Source organism: Pararge aegeria, chromosome 12, assembly GCF_905163445.1.
Source record: "Pararge aegeria chromosome 12, ilParAegt1.1, whole genome shotgun sequence".
NCBI classification, from domain to species: domain Eukaryota; kingdom Metazoa; phylum Arthropoda; class Insecta; order Lepidoptera; family Nymphalidae; genus Pararge; species Pararge aegeria.
The window spans coordinates 13,520,527-13,536,597 of record NC_053191.1 but is presented as its reverse complement, the minus strand read 5'-3'; the positions used below and the strand labels follow the sequence as shown (position 1 = coordinate 13,536,597).

General features: G+C 33.3%; 1 protein-coding gene across 1 annotated transcript in view; it reads right to left on the bottom strand.

The window, feature by feature from the left end:
- LOC120627938 overlaps positions 1-14,520 on the bottom strand; it is a 56,505-nt gene extending 41,985 nt beyond the window's left edge. Inside the window, exon 1 of the mRNA XM_039896066.1 lies at positions 14,264-14,520. The gene's annotated coding sequence lies outside the window, so the exon portion shown is untranslated. The remainder of the gene's footprint in view (positions 1-14,263) is intronic.
- Between the last annotated feature and the right edge of the window lie 1,551 nt (positions 14,521-16,071).

The window sequence follows — 16,071 nt, the reverse complement described above, 5'->3', positions numbered from 1 at the left end:
TTGGTGCTCTTTCCAAACCATTGTTGTAGGTTTTTGAGACAGAATATTCTTCTACGGCCAGGACTTTTTTTCCCTGTCACATTACCCTGTATGATAGGGTAAAGAAGTTCATATTTATTGGTATTCCTCATCATATGTCTAAAATCTAATTTTCTTGTTTTAACGGTTACGAGTACCTCTAGTCTTAGCTATATATCCTTGTATACCTCTACCCTTAAATTGACTATGGCCATAGAGAAACAAGGAACTGTTTTAGTATCTTTTAATCTGTATGAATACGTCTTCTTTTTCTTCTATTCCTGAGCCTTTTCCGTACTTGGTTGGTCTGGAACCGTCCGTTGTACGTATGGTCACTGATGCGGCTCCCCGCTGGATCACTCCTGCCAGCCGAGCTCACTCCAGAAGCGTAGCAGGGCGCCCTGTTCGCCGAGTGTTTCATGGAGTGTTGCTGAGGAGCCAAGTTGTGCTGCGCGTTGTTCTGCTACTCCGTTAATGTATGAATACATAAGTGGTTTATACAAAAACTATAGCCAATAGCTATATGAAATTGAAATCAGCCTAACATACGATTAAAGTTAAACCTAATAAAATAATATTCAATAGCAAAGATTTATGGGTGTGACCTTTGATGTTATTTTTAAAGGTCCGTTAACAAAATGGTTTTTATAAAACTACTATGTGTTTTTGTGTGACTTTGTTTTCCGGTATATCAGCACAATAATAATTATTTTTGCTATCGACTTTTAATTTGACGTAGTTATAAATAATGCTCGCTCATAGTTTGAAAAAGTTTTAAATTGTTAAATAACGTTTTGTAAGTTTGGAGGAATTTGCAGTACTCTTTTTTTTTTTAAACAGTGCTGCTTATATTCATAATAAGTTTTTTTATATCTGTATCTGGTAATCAGAAAACGGCGTTGATAATTGGTATGAACATTTATGGTCAGATAACGTTTTAAATTTCAAGTAGATATATTATAAATAAATATAATAAACAAATAAATAAATATACTACGACAATACACACACCGCCATCTAGCCCCAAAGTAAGCGTAGTTTGTGTTATGGGTCCTAAGATGACTGATGAATAATATACATAAATACTTAGAATATACATATAAACACCCAGACACTGACAAACATTCATGCTCATCACACAAACATTTTCCAGTTGTGGAAATCGAACCCACGGCCTTGGTCTCAGAAAGCAGGGTTGCTGCAAACTGCGCCAATCGGCTGTCAACTTATAACTTAATAACGTGTATTATCCAAAAATACACGTTATTACAAAAAGACGCTCGCTCAGATACAATTTTTATTAAGAAGAAGAACACTCACTCTTTGTACTTAAATGGAAACGAGTAAATTAATATCAAGATACTAAATCAAACCCAGAACTTGCTCGAGACTATTTGACAATGCTATACAGATTTTTATAACGGTTTTCCTTTAATCTTCTTGTTTAGTTTAAAAGTCGCATAATACGAGTTATAACGTCATAGAATACGAAAACAGGATACTCTTTCCTATTTAATATACAACAAAAGCCTTTTAAGAACCAATCACTGACGTAAATACGAAAACCCAAATCTTTATGCCGAACTTCTTTCAAATCATAATTTTTGAAAACACGTTTATTTACATACTCATTCGCAAACAGACAAGATGGTGAACAGGTATGCCATCGTTCCTGTTTTAAAAATGAAGTGTTAAAATTTTGAAAAAAAACACACAATTATATAGACTTACTATATCAAGTTTGTATCATGAAAGAATAGGTTTCTCTTTTTGATAATGTGATCATTGAAAATAATAAAAAAAAATGTCATAACGTTGTAACAACGCAGTAGGTATATAGAGATTTAAAAAAATGTTTTGAATTATAATTGTTTTTATAGTAAAGTCTACACCAATAAGAAGAGTTAATTTCCATAATGTACTAAGTTTTTAATAAAATAAAACTTAAAAATAAATAATAAAATATTAATAACTTTTTAGTTTGTGATTTATGATCCCCATAATAAGCGGTAAAAATAAATAATAAAGGTTTAAATTTAATAGTATTATTATGTACTTAGCATATATTATTAGTTTTTATAAAAATAATATTAATGACTTTATAACTTGGCACACTCTGGAATAAAAACTGAAAATATTGAAAACAAAATGGGTATGAAAATGCTTACGAATAGGTGGAATTTTTTCAAACAAGATATTAATACAAGCAAGAATAAGATAGGTAAGTTTTTATTGATAAGTTTGCTGTCTTTCCAGATGCTGTAGAAGATAGTCATTAGTATTTCACGAGTAAGTACATGTTAAAGGTTTAAAGAGCATTTTTTTTTGTAATTCGGTAATCACTTCCTACGTAACGTTGATTGCTTTTTAATTATTGGGTGTTGTTTTCTTAGGAAATTCGATTACAAACGATCTATTTAAAACTCATTAGCTGAGTGTGCAATGACGTCATACAGTTAAGATATTTATGGAAAACCTTTTCTTTGTTATAATCATGCTTTTGTTAATAATGACTATCCTTTGACTGCATCATCATCAAACGTGATAGTGGTGCGCTCTTGTCTAAAGGATGTCTTTTCTCTATTGATTAACAAGAAACTTGTTATATTATAGCTTCTAACTTGACTATAGGATATGAACTCGTATGTAACATACGCTGCGTTGCGATTCGATAGTAGAAAGGTGTGGGTAGAACTATGTCTAATACTCAGGTCCTGCGTAGGTACACTCTCGAAAATAAATCTAATCTGTACGTAATGATAAAATTCTTGGGGTAGTACCGGGGTTCCTATATAGGATTTATATTGAATTTTATTTCCTTTTAGATGGTACAACTTTCGTCGATCTAACTGTGTCTACCTTTACCACGATTCGTTTGCCACCTCCTTAGGAAACGTGTGTAAGTTCGTTAAAATAATAAGTACAAGTTAAAATAATAATAAAATATTATTTTGTAATATCTTCAAGAGATACTTATATTTGTGACACAGACTTGGAAAAACCAGTGATCATCCTTTCACAGGAAACTTTAATGTTACCACAACATATTATTTTGAGGTTATTTATATATAAAAAAAAACCTTATTAAATTATCTACTAAATCTGGGATGTAAAAAGACTGTTGTCTTCGAGAATAATATCTTGAAAAGTTACATCTAAAAGATGGATGTTTTTTTTATTGAAATAACGACATCAACTCAGTGTCCACAATAGATGGAGCTTGTACAACCTGATTGCGCAAAAACAAAATCTTGGTCCAACCTTTTTAGGAAAGCTTGAATTCGATCCTAAACTTACACAGATGGAGATGAGACTTGCGCTTTTCAAGGTCTGCGCTTTTAAAGGCTGTACAGCTTTCGATCGATCGGATCCGTTTTTCGCGCAAGTCTATCAATATGATTAAGCCTATATTAAGCATTAAAAAAATGTTGTGCAAAAGCACTCCTTGACTCAGTTGAGTATACGAATCGTTCTTGACACACATACGGATGTGGCAACACAAAAATGTGTTCATTCATCACAACTTACGACGACCTCTATCAATTGCCTAATATTAAAAGGTATAATATTTTATTGTTATGATTTAGGCTCGGGCGTTGATTATGATTGGGTGGTTGTTAGCTTACTGCAATGATTAAATTATTCTGCACTAATTATTTATCAGATTATACAGGAATTTCAAAATTATTTGAGCAGATATGTATTACATAGACGTACTCGTATATAATTAATTGTATCTTTATATAAATAATTTCGTGTGTTTCAGAAAGAATACACGCGGAAAACCGTTTTCCTAAAAAAAAGTGCTAAACGAAAAAAAAATCTTATCTGATTGCTTGTGTAAAATATTGCATTAATTTTTTTTATTTAAATGAATACAGTTCATATCCATTAAAAATATCTTAATATATCTTAAGTATCTGAGAAACGAATCTAACAATTAGGGTTTAATTTTTGGTTTTGATTAACTTTTTTGTTAAAGGAACATAATATATAAGCTTGGTGGCTGACTATTACAATTTTTTTATTATAAAAAAGTTCCCAAGCGTGAACAGCCACAGACATTGTAGGATTCCGTAAGTTCGCGCCTGACACAATATTATGTAGACTTTGAAGGGATATTTTTGTTTGATAATCGAAATATATTTAAGCACAGTATTCTAAACTTAAACGATGTTAATAATGATTATTAAGTAAAGGAATTATTAAAACCTTAATTATCTCCATTCAGGGGAGGTTATATATAACATAGCTTTACACGCATTTGTGAACATTATGCAGAACTCTAAGGCGTGCAGGTTTTCGAACTATGATTTCCTTCACCATTTAAAACATGCGTTTTAGAGCAATAAATAACATAGCTTTAAAACGCACTTACAAATTAGAGTAACAAGTAATACTTAATAGTTACATCGGGGTTCTAACTACCTGAAAAGTGAATCAGAATTTCTAACCACACAGCTATCACCGCTTCAAGTAAACTATGATACCCGTTTAACAAAACCTAGTCATCGCCTTAATTAAATGCCTAGTGATTTAGGTATTGAAAAAAAAACGTTTCACGAACTCTTATATGATGTCTAACGACGTTAGGTGCCGTCTAAATTTACGACGATTCGGCGGCTCATAAAGTGTAGGGGAAAGATAGTCTTTTTTTTTAATAACCTTAAATCCATACGAAAAATGAAAAATATGATGATACAAACACAAAATACCACACCTAGTGGCAAGAACCATAGATAAGTGAGGTTATATGAGTTGCTTGCAAACGTTGATTTTCACAATCAACGTTTGTCTGGGAACCTTCTTTAATTACGCGATACTTACTTAGGCATTGCCTTGGCCGACGTTAGGGCATTAAATTAATAATGTTAGAAATTTGATGGCGGAAAAGGGCTTGACCTCGACCGCTTATGAATAGCCCTTGACTTGATGGACCTTACATTAATGGACTTCGCTAAGTCAAGGTCCACCAACATTTAACTTGAAAGAGTAACAACTTGATCTTTGAAACGTAATACGATATTTATATGGAAACGTATCTACAAGTGAAGTATAGGAAGTAGACTTGTAAAGGCTCTATTTTTGACAACCTCTGCAGCGCAATGGTGAGAGCTGTGGTCTTATAAGTGGGAGATCCCGGGTTTGATCCCCTGCAAGGGCTATTAAGGAACTTAAAATATCTGAATTTTCCCTGGTCTGGTGGGAGGCTTCGGCCGTGGCTAGTTACCACCCTACCGATAAACCCAACAGGCTAGCTAACTACCTTTATTGACTGCATCATTATTACACAGGTAAGATATTAACAGGTAAGATTGCAGCACTTGGCTTACTTGTAGTGGAACAATCAAAATATAACAAAACTGCTACATTTCAAAAACCAACCTTTATTTAAATGAAATATATAATTTCAAAATGCATATAAGAATTACAGAATCGGCTATTTCCTCAAAGTTTATGTGAAACGCTTAAACAAAATAAAACTTGTAAATTAATTAATTAGTACTGAATTATTAAAGCCTGTTATTAACACAACCTGCATGCCCGAGTTCTCCATAATGTTCTCAACGGCTTGTGAAGTCTACCAATCCGCACTTGCGTGGTAGACTATACTCCGAACTATATACCCCGCCCATTGCCACTTCAGCTTCGTGACTCGTTTAGCTATGTCGGTAACTCTTGTTCTTCTACGGGTCTAAATATTTCTTATCTAAATATGATCACGTAGAGATTCTCCGAGCATAGTTCTCTCCGTCACCCGCTGAGTGACTCTGAGCCTTCTTATGAGGTAATGATGAATTATTAAAACACAGTGGTTACTTCGGCCTCCCGTTCTGGGGTATGAGTTCGCTAACAGGCACGCCACGCATCTAAACTCTTCTAATTCACGTTCGTCTCTGATAATTAATGAATTAATTATTAATTAATTAATTAATAATTAATTTTAAATTAATTAATAATTAATTTTAAATTAATTAAATTAATTATTAATTTATTAAATTAATTATTAATTTATTAAATTAATCTGCAATTTTATATAACTACAATAAGCACTGGCAAAGGTGAAGAAACCTGCACGTCAGAGAGTTCTCCATAATAGAGATTTTGTACTAAGATTTTCGTTGTTAATCGAAATTTCTTAAATAGATTTCAACGAGTACATAACACGATAATATTTTGGGATTTGTCGATATTTCGACCAAGTTGCATGGATCGTGGTCACGACGGGACTGACTACCCGCTTTCGTGTTCTTATTGTTTGTTAGTCAGATTCTGCCCACGACATCCAACTTGACATCTCGTACCTGCGCAGTCCCGTCATAACCACGTTCCATGTAACTTGGTCGAAATATCAACAAATCCAAAATATTATCGTGGTATGTACTCCATAATATTCTCAAAGGCGCACTTAGCCAGCTTGATAAACCCTTCTCATTCTGAGAGGAGATCGGTGCCCTTTAGTGGTGTAGCTGTAGGGTTTTGATAACGACTTATTATGTTTGTCATATCCCGTAGTCGAACAACAAATAAATATATCAACTGATTATTAAATAAAAAACAATAAATAGGAAGTTTATTTGCGTTACGCTTATATCACAAAAATATTTTCCTTTCAACGCAAACCAAAATTCATGTATTTCAAGTATAGTTTATAAGCAATTTTGTAACGTCAAGTCAGTCTGTTTATAGTGACTCTACCATCGGTTCGAAAGGCATATTCCACCAAGAAGGACCGGCAAGAAACTCAGCAGATTGCTCTTTTTCAACATCCTTTTACAGTTTAATAACCTTCACAGTTTTTCTATTTTGTGAGGGTTGAGAGCGGAACGACCTGATTCCAAGCCGCCTTGTCTGTAAGACATTCATCAATCTTGTAGTAACCACGATTTTTATGAAATGTTTTTAAAACATTTTTTAAACTTGGCTCAAGGTAGATCTAATATTACCTTCGGTATCATATTACATTTATACATACATTATAAAAGAATAATATACTCATCCCAACGATTATGACCGCTATACAAATTTACATGGTTAACGAAAATCTTGCGTTACAAGGCACTGTTTGTTTACCTACAAGATTACAGAATAATAATGTCGAATTTTGTTTTCCTTAAAGCTTTACTTAAAGCTACGGGCATTTTCTATTCTTGTTACTGCAATTTCTAGTGTTAATATTGACAGTTTTTGTATCATGAGGTGCCAAAATATACGTTGCAAACTGAATAGTGCTCATAACCTAGGGGCCGAGGATTGACACGTTTAGCACCTTGCGATTATCGCAATCATGCTAAATTTTTGCTGGTTTTGCTAAATTTTACAATATTGGAATTGTGCAATTACTGCGAAACTTGTCTCAAGAGCGTAACAAGATCAGCTTCGATTTTAGTATGCGACTTTGCAATTTGTAATTTTCAACAAATCATGAGTTATTCAAGTGGCAATTTGTAATTTTTGATGATTACTACAAATCGTCAGCCTCAGTTCACCTACCACTACCACACTTGAATAAAGAGTGGTATGTGAAGCCTACACTAAGAGAAAATATCAGAAGCAAAAACAAGTTATAATAATCTAAATTCTCAGTAAACGTCATTCTAAAGTTTTATTACCCCATAGCTAAGAAACTTTCGTATTTGAAATTTTCGTTGTTGGTAAGTACGAGTATGTCATTTTTTTAAAACGCAGAACGGATTTCCATTTAGTTAGATAATTGGTCGAGAATAACATATCTTTTTCGCGCCGTCAAGAACTACCTAGATCATAAATAGTTTAAGTTTTTCTAACTTCATTTTGGAGAACCTATACATTTTTATCAAAGGCCGCCGCTTGCGGCGTCCATCCGCAGGAGAATTTGTCATTTTATGTCGAAGTGCCATGCCGTAGTGAAAGTTTCTGATTGTTGACTTTGGTAGAAAATGTTTTTTCGTACTTTGGGTAGTACCTACGTCGAACAGATGTTATGCTAGGTATCGATATTTTAGTATGGGTACAGACATAGAGAGTATTTTAGTTGGGTTGATTCCTTGATTCTTAATATATTAACCCAACACTTCGAATGATGAAAAGCAGTGTCTATTTTACTCTCGTTTACCCATATTTTTAATTTAAATTTTCCTTTAACTTAGACGGCCGATTGGCGAAGTCGGCAGCGACCCTGCTTTCTGAGTCGAAGGCCGCGGGTTCGATTTCCACAACTGGAAAATGTTTGTGTGATGAACATGAATGTTTTTCAGGGTCTGGGTGTTTATCTGTATTTATATATATATATATATATTATTTATATATATATATATCTGGGTGTGTATATATTCATAAATATATATATATTTATGAATATATACACACCCAGACCCTGAAAAACATTCATGTTCATCAGCTAGCTTAGTACCCATAACACAAGCTACGTTTATTTTGGGGCTAGATGGCGGTGTGTGTATTGTCGCAGTATATTTATATTTATTTATTTAACCATTATTTATATTCGTATTTATTAGAATAAATACTACCATTAGAATAAAATAGAAAAACACATATAAAGCAAAATTCATAAATAATAATAAAAGCATGCATGTAAAATGCCTACTGACACTATGAGATTGAACAGACTTTAAGAAGAACTTAGTCCGTTGCCCACCACGCTGGCTAAGTGTGGATTCTTCCACGTCACTTGCCATTGAGAACATTGTTGGGAACACTAAGGCATGTCGGTTTCCCAACTATTTGTGACCGTTAAAGCAAATGATATTTAATTGCTTAAAACGCACATAACTCTAAAAGGGTGTATATTTATCCTAATGTTATGTTGCTTACCTACTCAGCTCAGAATTTGCATAAATTAAAATTGGGTGCGAAATATCCATGCCTATGAAAGAGTTCAACGCGCGTGCGTTAGGGATAATCCAATATAAATATAATTTAAAAATTGTTTTAATGACCTCATAATTTCAAGAAGGTAGAATTTTCAAACATGGTCATCGGAGGCCTTTTTTGGTATACCCTTTTTATGGCTATCGTCTTTTAAATGAATTATGATAAAATTACTAAAAAGAATTGGTTAATAAAAATAGATTGGATATTTCGGTATTAATTAATAAAATGGGTTTATACGTAATACTATAGATCAATATTACATTTATTTAATTTGGTATATATGTGTGGGTTTCTTATTCTTATTTATGATTTTTATTATAATATAACTTAAATTTAAAGGAAACATAAATCTTACTTATGCGTACGATGAAAATATGTAACAGTATACAACGACTAGGTAGAATCATCGAAAAACTAATTGAGATGCCCGTTTTGCTATCGACCGCTATATTCAAATTCAAATTTCCTTTATTCTAAACCCGTCTAGTACTCCTTAAAAGATTTCTTGATTTTAAAATTGAAGAGATAATTTGTAACTTCAAATTATCTCTTCAATTTTAAAAGCCTTTCTTCTTCTACCTCTAAGGGAAAAAACATTTCTAACCGTTATTTAGGTTATAATATAACTGGCTGTTGCCCGCGACTTCGTCTGCGTTTGATTTTGTTTTTTGTGGCATTCAATTTAGTTGTAGTTCTAAAAAAAATTAAAGTATTCAGTATCGCTAAGCCTTAAATGAGGGGTTTGCTGCTGTCCGCTGAGGAGTTCTGTCCTCTATCTCCAACCACATTCAGATCTACACAAAGTTCGGGCCAAATTAAACACATATTATAACCTCTATAGTACAAACATAATTATTTAAATCGGTTATAATTTGTCATGGTGTTATGGTGTCAGGCGTAAAACACTTCATCTCCTCTCCCAAAGGAACCGAGCTTAATGTCGGGATAAAAAGTATCCTATATTACTACTAACACTTCCAAGAATATGTGTACAAAGTTTCGTGAGGATCGGTTATAGGGATATATTAGTAGGGATAGGGATTTCAACTTGTTAGATCCAGGTCCAGGATCCAGATATGTCCAGCCGTTGATGACACAAGTTATTTTATATGTATGGTTTAACCTATATGTGTGTAATTTATTATTTTAATTAATTCTTTTGTTCATGTACAGTAATGTAAATTAATGAATGTTCTTCATACCCCAGATTAAAAAACAATAAATTACCCGATTATTGCTATGCAAAACATATATTAGGTGAAAGTTTAATTAGAATCAATGAATGCAAATAATCTGTACTAATATTATAACTGCGAAAGTACGTCTGTGCGTTTGTTCGTTTGTTGGCCTCATTTTTGAACAAATCTGGTGTTAAAAAAGCATTCGTTGTCTATGCATGGCTTGACCCTTCAGCTTATATTTTGGAAATTTAAATATTTGCATGGAAATAAACTGGATACATATTTCCCAGAGAAAACAAAAGGTTCTGGCGGGGTTTTGCAATCAAAAATAAACGTGGATAATGTCATAAGAACATTTTTTAAGTTTGTCGTCGCAAGAATGGGAGCGATTGTAAGAGTAAAAAAATTTATTACTTAAAAAATTATTGGCCCTAGGAATGTAGACAAAAAGCTGGGTTATATAAAAGGTCATCGTCATCATTACCGGCCTACTACAAGACCTGGGTCTCGTCCCATAATGAGAAGGGGTTAAGGCCGTAGTCCACCACGCTAGTCCAGTGCGGATTGGTGGACTCCACACACCTTTGGGAACATTATGCAGAGTTGACATGCATGTTTCCTCAAAATGTGAGGTCCTACACTGTTGAAGCAAGTGAGCACGTAACTTATAAAAGTTCAAGCTGGGATTCGAACTCGGCCCCCCGAAAGTGAAGACCAACCGGATTATCACCGCTTGAAATCAAAGGTACACTTCAATAAATCTGGTACAACCAATATTATTAATGTCACGATTATTATTAATAATTGAGTGGATTTCAAACAATCACGGCGACTTCCTTGGCGCAGCGGTGAGCGCTGTGGAATTAAGCGAAAGGTTCCGGGTTTGATTCCCAGCGAGGTAAACAGTGGAAATATAATTCTTGAATTTCTCTGGTCTGTTCTACCAAGAAGGAGTCTTGGCCATGGCTAGTTATCACCCTACTGATAAAGACGTGCCGCTTAGAGATTAGGAAAGTCGTGGAGAAGAATTGGACAATTAGGTATAACTTTCAGAGAATATACCTACTATTATATATACCTACCTAAATATAAAAGTCATTGTCATTAAAGATAATTCGCGTTATTGAAGATCAAGAATTCAAATTCAAATTCATTTATTTAAAGTAGGCCTACTTTATAAGCACTTTTGAAACGTCAAGTATGTATGTTTGTAGTGACTCTAGCAAAAAAGCATAAATAACAAATTCATGCCCTAAATTTCATACTTGCTGAAATAATTGTTTTATGCTGATTCATTTTAATGCGATATTAGCATTCGTAATTTAAAACTGCTGATATTGCTGAAATTCAGAATTATTGTTATCAATTTGGCTTTACATTGTTTTTTTATTTATTCTATTTACATTTTTAGGGTTCCTTACCCAAAGGGTAAAACGGGACCGTTAGTAGCTACCTTCTTTTCCTAGCCTAATAATAAGAGCGCGACAACGGCAAATTTTTGTCTCGCAAAAACTTCGGGTTCCTTTATTATATACATCACACGCATTACTGCACTGCTAGCATGGGCAAAATATTTCTAACCGGGTAAAGGACACAATTTTATCTTCTCCCACTGTTTCTTCAACTCTCCGAGTATTGGCGCAATTGTGGATATAATATCCAAATAAAATACATATAATTAATTATAAACGGAAGTAAACTTGTCCTATGATCTATTCTTTGGCAGGTGGAGACATAAATTAAATAAATATAAATAAATAAATATACTACGACAATACACACATCGCCATCTAGCCCCAAAGTAAGCGTAGCTTGTGTTATGGGTACTAAGATAGCTGATATTTTTATGAATATAATAGACATAAATATAATAGTGTAATAAGATAACCCTGACACTGAAAAACATTTATATTTAAAAAAAAAAGCATTTTCCAGTTGTGGGAATCAAACCCACGGCCTTGGACTCAGAAAGCAGGGTTACTGTGCCAATCGGCTGTCAAATTATATCCTTCCCATCCTATTCTATTATGCGATATAATCGGAGGATACAATTTTTATATCGTGCTTATCCTAGGCGTCATCGTGTGTAAAAGTTAATACATTGATTACTAAAAAAATATTGGCCCTTGGAATGTAGACAAAAAGCAAATAAATTTTTGGGTTGTATACAAGGTCATCGTCATCATATCAACAGGGTACGGTTCTCATCCCACAAAGTACGTACGCCGTAATGCACCACTCTGGCCCAGTGCGGATCGGTAGACTCCACACACCTTTGGAAAAATTATGGAGAACTCTCAGGTATGCAGTATAGTAGTTTAGTAGTAGTAGTAGTAGTAGTTAGTACGGTAGTTTTCCTTCAGCTTTGAAGCAAGTTATATTTTAATTGCTTAAAACGCACATAACTTACGATACCTAGAGGCGCATACTGGGATTCGAACTCTGCCCCCCGAAATTGAAGTCGATGTCCTAACCTCTGGGCTATCCCGCTTCTTATTTTTAGAGTAAATTATATTTTTAAAATAATAATAACATACGTTACCATAAAAAATCTCTTTTTTTAATGATTTTTATTACCGGCTTGCGCTATTATAAAATTTTTGAATCATCCTAATTGATTCTCAAAAATGTATATAATCAGAAAATAACATCGCTTGAGTTAGGTAGGTAAAGATTATATCTATTAATATCAAAATTCTTTACATTAGCCGACCGGCAGTTAAACCATGACCAAAATATTGTAACGTGATCGTTGTGCAACGCTCAATACTGAGCTACCTTGAAACCGTCGCCTCGGGGAGAGTGAGGAAATATGATACACCAGCTCTTATCCTTACTAATATTATGAATGCGAAAGTCTGATTGTTTGTTTGTCCTTACTTTACTAAGCCACGATTTGAATTTTGGCATAGTGTAATCTAAATGGGCGGACAGTACATTGGCTAATTTTTATTTCATAAAACCTAACAGTTCCCACTTGATTTAAAAAAAACCGTAATAAACGCGGACTAAGAACGCCACCAATAGCTAGTAAACTCTAAATTTCGCAGCATGCATAAATTCATAGTTTTTAGTACGAAAAGATGTTACACAAACTTTTGGCGATCTACACTTTTAGACCAACAAAAATAAATTCAAATGTCGTGCTCATATTCATATGACATATAATTCCGAGTGAAATAAAAATACCAAGAAACTCTGAACACACAACACTTGTAATTTCATAATTCAGTAGTATGCAACCTTAAAAATATCTGTGAGTGATCGTATCAAGAGCCTAATAATACGCCAGCTAACAATGAATATTCAATTTTCAAAAGGTTTTGTAGTAGGACTATGCTAGCTAATACGGTTATAGAAACAATGACAGTAAGTTATTTTTTTGCGAAAAAGAACAACCACCCGTTATTCTTTGGAATATTCTACGCACGCATAATTTGGGTAGTCAATAAGTTTAAAAGTTAGTTGTAACTTTCATTGTATAAAATTATATTGCTTTGAGTTATTTTATGTGTAGATAACAAAAAAGCAGTGGAAACGTATTTATTTGAAATCACATAACTGCATAATAAAATGTTACTGATCCTTCTCGCCATAACTTACTCTATTCGAAATTTCGAAATATCTCATTCACCAGCAATGTATTCGCATTCAAAATTATATATGTATAAAGTTTAATATTTTCAGAGAAATTTGGCAACCTTGTCAAGGACGTATGCATTATATTTATCTACTTATGTAAATTTATATTGAGTTATAATATTTGCATTATTGCGTATATATTAATTTGAATAATTTAAATTACTTTGTGAAATAATTGCAAAGAAATTCGGAAAAAAATACATCAAATAATTTTAAACAATTGGAATCTTAAAATTTGGAATTAACAATTTATAGCTTCTTAAATAAGTATAAGAAAAAAACTATGATCGAATCTTAATTTCTAATTAATTCAACTTTAAGTGTAGAGTTGATTTATTATGTTTTTATTAATTTTGTTCATAAGTGCATTAGAAACTTCAGTTCCTAAGTCCCCATTTACGACTGATTGAATTTATTTTTATAGATTTATAGCAGTAAAACATTAAACATTTAAAATTTTCGAAATAAATTACATTAAAGAAAAAGTCGTGATTAATATGTATTAAAGCAGGTAAACAATACATAAAAACATGTTAAATTTAACTTACCCGCAAATAAAAACCACCGAAACGATGAACACAATAACACACACTGTAAACACACTTACTTTACACTTAATTTTATTTTAATTATAAATTTTATTTAAGTTTTATTTATTGTATGTATTTATTGTTTTTATTCGGACCGTGATCCGCGACGTCTTGCGGCTGAATGGCTGGATGAGAACCGTTTATCTGCACCGCTTTTAATTCTAACCTGTCAATGTAAATGGCAAATGCATGGACGTACTTAAGCCGAGTTCCCAATGTGCAATTGTCGCATGCAAGTTAAGTTAAGTAGTGGAAACGTTAATTGCGAAGGCTACATGTTGCATGTAACAAACTCTTTTACGCAAAACTAATAAGTCAATTTGGCTGAAATCTGGAATGGAGATAGCTTATATTCTGTATTATCAAACAGGCTACTTTTTTAAATCCCAAAACAACTTAGATGTTACGTTTTTTTTTTATTTGTGTAATTTTTGTTTATGTATTCGTATGTAGTTATTTGAATGTAGGTTTATAATAATTTTACACCACCTATCTTTTCTTGCTCTTGTTGTCCTAATCCTAAGGCCGAATTTTGTATTCTACTCCAGTCTTTATGTTTCTCTCTATTCGTCCTTTATTTTCCTAACTGTGTAGTGGTAAACAAATAAAGAGTTTAAATAAATAAATAGATGCAACATGCAATGTGTATTCTTAGACGGGATCATCACTTGCAGTCTAGGGCTACCTTGTAGTTGTAAAAAAAATAAACTTGCATGTAAATAGCATGCGCTATGAAAACGCGGCCTAACTATGATCGCGCGACGCAAGTACTACGCAATTACCTTTATTACGTCTGCAAGTGCACTGATTGTTTAGAAATTGCGAATTATGTTAAGACAATAATAACGAAGTTTTTTTTTTTTTAATTTTTTTTTAATAATATACTTAAGCAGGTGGCCCACCTGATTGTAAGTGGAAAACCGTTGCCTGTAAACAGAGCAAAGCTTCACATGGCATGCAAGGAACGCGTCCCGCAACATGATGCCCTGTTTCCATCAACCTAAAGCCTGTAATTACACCGGCAATCACGCCCTTTAGACCGAAACACAGCATTGCAGCAATGCTGCAGCAGAAATAAATAATAATAAATAAATATACTACCACAATACACACGTCAGTAGCTTGTGTTATGGATACTAAGATGACTGATGAATATTATAAATAACTAGCGTACCCAGCCCGCTTCGCCGGGCTAGATTTTGCTTTGTTTTATTTAAACAATAAACTTACATCATTAAATTTTTAATAAAAGCTGTATTTGACAGTTCAAAATTAGGAGTGCTCTGATCGTCGCCAAACTTTATAGGATTACTCGCCAGGTCAATCCGGAGATTCCCTGAAAGTTTCATTGAAATCGGTCCAGCCGTTTCGGAGCCTATACGGAACATACCCACACACTTTCTCTTTTACATATATAGATAGATACAATCTTTGGTTGCTTTTTGTGTAAAGTTTATTTTAAATTGTTAAAAATATAATAAAACCACACTTTTTTAATCCACTACAGGTTAGCCCTGGACTGCAATCTCACCTGGCGGTAAGTGATGATGCAGTCTAAGATGGTAGCGGGCAAACTTGAGTATGGCAGTCATATCCCCTAATTCAGAGATAGTTGAATCTGGACTACATTGATTGCGTGTTATATGCAATTGCTTTTCCTCAAATGACAGCAAAAAATTGATCCCAATCAGTCATAGTAGTTGTCATAGTAAACAACATATTTTCAAACATTACATATACATACGGAATTCCGGTTGGCCTTCATC